The 7,743-nt window shown below is 46.5% G+C and overlaps 1 protein-coding gene across 2 annotated transcripts in view; it reads right to left on the reverse strand.

Annotated features, from left to right (window-relative positions):
• FRMD6 (FERM domain containing 6) overlaps positions 1–7,215 on the reverse strand; it is a 154,091-nt gene extending 146,876 nt beyond the window's left edge. For both annotated transcript variants that reach the window (XM_081861445.1, XM_081861444.1), the window contains exon 1: positions 6,953–7,215. The gene's annotated coding sequence lies outside the window, so the exon portion shown is untranslated. The remainder of the gene's footprint in view (positions 1–6,952) is intronic.
• Positions 7,216–7,743: the final 528 nt, after the last annotated feature.

The following is a 7,743-nucleotide window of genomic DNA, read 5'->3' on the forward strand; positions in this document are numbered from 1 at the left end:
CTCAGGACGCAAGGGAGAAACGTGCTAAGAGGAAGGCACGCTTGGCAAATCCACACCGTGATCAACTCCCGCCCAGAAACTGTGGAAGGATGTGTGGATCCAGAATTGGCCTCCACAGTCACTTACGGACTCATTGTTAAAACCGTGTTTATGGAAGACAATCTTCCTCGGCTGTGAAGGACTGCCAAAGAAGAAGCAGCAACCCACAGTGCCCAGAAACCAGTGCAGAAGTTTCAAAACTAGGCCCGAAAAAGACCCAATATGGAGGCCAAATGGCCAAAATATTGGGAAATATTAGAAAAAGATGGAGACAATTGGAAATTGCAGAGTTTGGAGAAAATGAAGGATAAGGTGCGAGACTGGTTACATTACGCTCAGATTAAAAAAGTTTTAAAAAATGACAAAAAGTTAGGGTTCCAGGTGGAGAAATCGAAGTTAGAAACAGAATTGTTAGAACCAAAGACTAAGGTACTATCTAGAATGTATAACTTGCTGTTAAAATGGAATACACAAGACGAAATGGTTAAATCGGCTATGATAAAGTGGGCGCAGGACATTGGGCATAACTATGTTTGAGGATTGGGAAAGGTTGTGGACCACTGGGCTGAACTTCACTGCATGTAATGCTTTGAAGGAAAATGTAATGAAAATGATATACAGATGGTACATGACCCCAGTTAAACTTGCCAAAATATACCATTTGCCTGATAATAAATGTTGGAAATGTAAAGAAAGTGAAGGAACATTCTTTCACCTCTGGTGGACATGCCCTAAGGTGAAGGCCTTCTGGGAAATGATATATAATGAGCTGAAAAAGGTATTTAAGTATACCTTTACTAAGAAACCAGAGGCCTTCCTTCTGGGTATTGTCGGCCAGATGGTGCTAAAGAAGGACCGAACATTTTTTATGTATGCAACAGCGGCAGCAAGGATACTCATCGCAAAAAACTGGAAAACTCAAGATCTACCCACACTGGAAGAGTGGCAGATGCAGCTGATGGACTATATGCAACTGGCCGAGTTGACTGGCAGAATCCGAGACCTGGGAGAAGAGAAGATGGAGGAAGACTGGAAGAAATTTAAGATGTATCTACAAAAACATTGTAATTTGGTTGAATGTTAAGAAGGATGCTAGATTATAAAAAATTGGCCACCACTAAATTAGATTTAAATTTGATGATAAGTGAGATTAAAGAAAATATAAAATTTTTTGGAAGAATTGCTAGATTATATTTGAATGAGTGGACACGAGATTGTAAACAAGTTGATAATTTGTTTGGAAAAATCTTTTAACGATGCAAATGGGAGCGGGAGATGCGAGGGAGCCCAAAGAAGTGATGAAACTATGTTTGTGACAGAAGTAAGATTGTTTATTATTTGTGCATTTATATTCAAAAATTTTAATAAATATTTATAAAAAACAAAAACAAAAACAGAAGTTTCAAAACTAAGCGGGGAGATGTAGCCAGCCTCCTTCCAATATGGTACAGTCACATAACTGGTTGAGAGTCTCCACATCAGCCCTGCAACTCCAAATGAGTTTCTGTTCTGGATTAAAGCAGGGTCTCGAGATAACTTGGGCTGGACTCTGTAGTGTCCTCCAGCCCTAACTGGCTGGCTTGGAGGGTGTGTGTGTGTGTGTGTGTGTGTGTGTATGTGTGTATGGATTGTGCTAACAGCTAAGGGGAGCATTTTTCAGCAAGCAGTATATACAGTCATACAGTGGTGCCCCGCAAGACGAATGCCTCGCAAGACAAAAAACTCGCTGGACGAAAGAGTTTTCCGTCTTTTGAGGTGCTTCGCAAGACGAATTTCCCTATGGGCTTGCTTCGCAAGACGAAAACGTCTTGCGAGTCTTGCGAGTTTTTTCCCTCCCTCCCCCTTTTTCTAAGCCGCTAAGCCGCTAATAGCGCTAATCCGCTAAGCCGCTAATAGGGGTGCTTCGCAAGACGAAAAAACTGCAAGACAAAGAGACTCTAGCACTCTCCTCTCTGGGGCGGGAGAGTGCTAGAGCTCTGTCTGGTCAAGTTGCATGGAATCGATTTCAATCCATTACCCCCGAGGATGTGGACAGGCTGCTTGGACGCGTGAAACCAACCACCTGTCTCCTGGATCCTTGCCCATCCTGGCTAATAAAAGCAAGCCGGGATGGGCTGGGCGATGGGCTCTGCGGGGTGGTGAATGCTTCCCTCTGTGAGGGAGCATTCCCAGATCCGCTGAAAGAGGCGGTCATCAAACCGCTTCTTAAAAAACCATCTTTAGACCCGGCCAGTATGGCCAACTATCGCCCAGTCTCAAATCTTCCATTCTTGGGCAAGGTGATTGAGCGCGTGGTTGCTGAACAACTCCAGGCACGCCTGGAGGATGCGGACCATTTGGATCCCTTCCAATCGGGATTCAGGCCTCATCATGGGACTGAAACTGCCTTGGTCGCGCTGGTTGATGATCTCCGGCGAGCTAGGGACAAAGGTGAGAGCTGTTTCCTAGTTCTGCTGGATCTCTCAGCGGCCTTTGATACAATCGACCATAACATCCTTCTGGACCGTCTAGAGGGGCTGGGAGCTGGGGGCACTGTTATACAGTGGTTTCGCTCCTTCCTCCTGGGCCGTGTTCAGAAAGTGGTGGTGGGGGATGAGTGTTCAGACCCCTGGGCCCTCACTTGTGGGGTGCCTCAGGGTTCCGTCCTCTCCCCCATGCTTTTTAACATCTATATGAAGCCGCTGGGAGAGATCATCAGGGGGTTTGGACTGGGTGTCCATCAATATGCAGATGATACCCAGCTCTACCTCTCTTTCAAATCAGAACCAGTGAAGGCGGTGAAGGTCCTGTGTGAGTGCCTGGAGGCGGTTGGAGGATGGATGGCGGCTAATGGATTGAGGTTGAATCCTGACAAGACAGAAGTACTGTTTTTGGGGGACAGGGGGCGGGCTGGTGTGGAGGACTCCCTGGTCCTGAATGGGGTAACTGTGCCCCTGAAGGACCAGGTGCGCAGCCTGGGAGTCATTTTGGACTCACAGCTGTCCATGGAGGCGCAGGTCAATTCTGTATCCAGGGCAGCTGTCTACCAACTCCATCTGGTACGCAGGCTGAGACCCTACCTGCCCGCGGACTGTCTCGCCAGAGTGGTGCATGCTCTAGTTATCTCCCGCTTGGACTACTGCAATGCGCTCTACGTGGGGCTACCTTTGAAGGTGACTCGGAAACTACAACTAATCCAGAATGCGGCAGCTAGACTGGTGACTGGGGGCAGCCGCCGAGACCACATAACACCGGTCTTGAAAGACCTACATTGGCTCCCAGTACGTTTCCGAGCACAATTCAAAGTGCTGGTGTTGACCTTTAAAGCCCTAAACGGCCTCGGCCCAGTATACCTGAAGGAGCGTCTCCACCCCCATCGTTCTGCCCGGACGCTGAGGTCCAGCGCCGAGGGCCTTCTGGCGGTTCCCTCATTGCGAGAAGCAAAGCTACAGGGAACCAGGCAGAGGGCCTTCTCGGTAGTGGCACCCGCCTTGTGGAACGCCCTCCCATCAGATGTCAAAGCGATAAATAACTACCTGACATTCAGAAGACATCTGAAGGCAGCCCTGTTCAGGGAAGTTTTTAATCTGTGATATTTTAGTGTATTTCTGGTTTTTATGGAAGCCGCCCAGAGTGGCTGGGGAAACCCAGCCAGATGGGCGGGGTACAAATAATAAATTATTATTATTATTATTATTATAACATCATGGACAGAATAATTGCCACACACAGGAAGAACAAGGATATAGTTTGAATGCTTCACCAGTAGCTTTATAAATCATTTAATGTGTCAATACGGGTGGAAGTCGTTAATATTGCAGTTGTTGTATAAGGGATTGCTATTTTGACTGGAGTGTCATTGAAATTAATAAGATTTTGGAATGCATAAAATAAAGTAAATCACCCATCAGTTCTAGCATGCGGGGGGACAGGACACCTAAATTATATAATATGGCGTCTGAATGATTGGTATTAGCAATTGTACTCTAATTTGGCATTGTTATAATGAGGCTATTATTGAATTATTGTAACTGAAAACTAATAAAAATTATATATATATTGCTTGCTGGAAAACGCTCCCCTTAGCCGTTAACACAAGCCTGACAGGAAAGAAGGAAGCATTGCAGATGCGTAAAGCTTGAGTAAGGTTGTTGACAAACTGGAGATGGTTGGAGGACCCTGCAAAGATTAAGGGGTTGGGATGTTTTCCTGCAGTCAAGGCTTTCCCAAGCCGGCAATTATGGGCTGCTCTAGCATGCTGCTCAGCTCAGTGTTCAGAAATTGGCACCAGACAGTTTGCAAGCCCAAATCCCAGAGACGTTTCTTCCAGATCCTTCCCAGAAGAGAAATTTAATTTGGATGTCCTGCATTTGCATGAATAAATCCCTTACGAGCTCAGAGCTTGCCATCAGCACTGTGCTGGAGCAGAATGGCTATCAGGCCGGCCAAAGTTGCCTTTCATCGCAGTTCAGGATGCCCAGGGGAATTTTTCTGGCAGATGGCGATTAGGAATGGGCAAATCTGTCCATTTCAGTTTCCTTTCTGTTCTCAGTTCTCCAACTCAGTTCACCTGATTTCCGCATCAGTTTGTGATTGATTTATTTTTTAAAGACAGCACAATTGACATGCATTTCGGTATACCTTCCCACCCTTAAATTTCACTACACAGTGGTGTGTTTTTTTTGCCAGAGTTTCCCTCTTATACAATAAATTTTCACATGCTATTTTCACTAATATACACATTTCACACAGACTTCCCCCCTAACGTACACATTTTTGCATGCATTTTCTGGGTCGCAAATTGCATCACAAAATTCAAATTCAACATTCAATTGCAAGATGTGTTTTGTATTGTTAACGGCACTGCAAATCTGGTAGGTTTGCATTGAGAGATGGACCGAACCCCATGTTGGCCTGTGAGTCAGACCTTGCCTGCCTGATGTGACTAACAGCATTTGCATCTCTTAACAACATTGTTTTATCCCAGTAGCTGCAAAGAAACTGTGTTTTTGTTCTGACGCACCACCTGGGTGACCACATGCTCCAACAGCAATGGAATTCACCCTAGGAAAATAGACCAAGAGGCCTGTTTTGTGTTTCTTAAAATAGGTGCATGGGATCCAGTTATAACCCACTCTTAATGCAATGCCTTGCAGCTATGGACCGGAAGGTCTGTGGGCAAAATCCAGACTCTTGCAGAATGCCAATTCTCTCCCTTCCACACTGGAAAAATTCAAAGGAAGAGAACTCCATGGCTTGTCTTGTGATCATGGCAGTGGGGCTTTCCAATGGTCCAACCTGGGGGGTCCCCCGACCCATCACCTTCCATAACATGAGACCCCTGTAAAACCTAGTCACTGACTCATAATCACAGGATCGTGGGTTTGAACCCTGCGCTGGGCCGAAGATTCCATGGGGCTACATTAAAAGCTTTTTGCAGCTTGATAATTAACTGTTGATCGTTCTCTACTCTACTCAGATATTAATACTGCACAGTTTGAAGGGACAGGAGTCCTTTTGGAATAAAAACATAATGAAGGCCCGTAAGTTAAATTCAGACTTTCGCTTGCAGAACTTTCTTCAGCAACATCACAAGAGCATCGAAGAGACATCCAAACACTTCATGATATCTTGTGCATATCATGGAATCAAGCCAGGGAGTCTTCTCTGCTCATGAGGTGGCCAAAGTCTTGGAGCCTCAGCTTCACGATCTGTCCTTCCAGTGAGCACTCAGGGCTGATTTCCTTCAGAATGGAGAGGTTGGATCTTCTTGCAGTCCATGGGACTCTCAAGAGTCTCCTCCAGCACCAGAATTCAAAAGCATCAATATGAGCTTCCAAGATATCTGACCTCTTCCATCACAATAGAAGATCCCCAACATTGACTTTCAGAGAGATGAAACTTGGAACCTTACCGTATGTCATCATCATCATCACCATTATAATTTACCTATTAAATTTGTATTCCGCCCTTCATCCGAAGATCACAGGGCGGTTCACAACATAAAAATACAAAATGAGAACGCAAAATGCAAAATGAAAACAAGAGCAAAGACAAACCAATACTGCCCAACCCGACACATTTAAAAGGCATTGGGAGCCAATTTAAATCTTCAGTTTGAGCTTTGTGCCCCAATCCCACTCAAACAGCCGTTGAAAATATTGTTTAGATGTAACCAGTCAGAAGCAGAAGGGGACATGCATTGTTTGGGCACCAGCAGTACCCTGAAAGTACAGCAACGCGGAACATCTGCCTGCACAAACAAGGCATTGCAAATATGAAATAAAAGGTATCTGGTGCCTAGTGAATGTCTAGTTTGCGGCTGTGGTTCCTAACCCAGTAAACGAGACAGGAGTCAGGTCCGGATGGGGCCACTCATCAAATTAATTGCACAGGCAACTCATTGGAAGCTTGCAGCCTTACTACCTCGGATGATTTGCAAATCCTGCTTTTCCCCCCAAAGGCAATCACTAACTCAGAATAAGTTTTAAAAGGGCAAAAAAGAAAATCTGAATGGGCACACCAAATCGAGTTATGAAATAAACTTTACATTTCCCTAACTGACCCTTCATGCCAGCTTTGTCCCCTGCTGTCAGTGAAGTTGCTCGATTTGGATTCCTGGGTTATCAGAGAATTGTAGAGTTGGGACACCCGAGGGTCATCTAGGCCAACCCCCTGAAAGGCAGGGATCTCAGATAAAGCATACATGACAGAGGGTCACCCAACCTCCAAGGAAGGAGACCCCACCACCTTCCGAGGGGAGTTTGCTCCACTGTTGAACAGCTCTAACCACCAGAAAGTTCTGCCTAGTGTTTATGTCATCAGATTTGAAGGAAATGCACCTCTCAGCTTTACGGGATGCGAACAAGGCACTGCGTGAGAGAACCTCCAGCCTGCTTGCTTTCCAAAACAAAGCCCTGAAATCGTTCCCTACCTGGCGCCAGAGCAGTTTAGGTGCCGGGTCCTCGCTGCCGCTCCATGCTTAATCCCAGACCGCCAGTCGAGCGAGATGGAGAGCCATGGACACCAAGAGAGAAGCTTTTCAGGTGTCCCTCAGGGGACAACGTCCTCTCAACTCAGTCGCCTGAGAGGTGGTTGGTAGGACAGAAACGGCTGAGAGGATGGAGGTGTCAGAAGACGCCCACTCCAGCCTCTGCTGCTAGCAAAGGCAAGGGTGTTACTCACTGGGAATTACTGTACTATTAAGAGACCTACCCTGATTTGGTTGGCTTCCAAACCCTCGCTAGACATGTCCTTACCTGCTGTGAAGGAGGCAGCTCTGAAGCATAGAAGATGGGGGATGGGGAGGAATCTGAAGTTGGTCGGTTTTGGAGATGAGGCTCAAGGCAAGGGAGCCTGGATGCTGAAATGGGGAGTGTGTGTGTGGATGTAGGGGGGAACAGAGCCAATATGTTAACATGGGCTGCATACCTGACCCAGCACGAGCACAGGGATGCGGGGAGCCTGTTACGGGCTTGGCTTGCCGCAGCGCAGATCGGCCTCAAATCAAGCTGCGACTCGTTTTCCCCAGAGACGTTAAGGAGCAGCTGGGATTAAGGAGCCGAGGAGGAATGTGGTTTGCTTGGTCCTGATGAACCTCATACTGTACAGAGGTAGAGTCGCACGATGACAGATGGATAATCGCAGCCCCTTCATGTCTAATACCCCGGGATCGCGTGCTCAATCCGAACCCCGCTTGCAAGGAGATCGAGAACCACAAAAGTC

This window comes from Podarcis erhardii (genome assembly GCF_964252035.2).
Source record: "Podarcis erhardii genome assembly, chromosome: 1".
Taxonomy (NCBI): domain Eukaryota; kingdom Metazoa; phylum Chordata; class Lepidosauria; order Squamata; family Lacertidae; genus Podarcis; species Podarcis erhardii.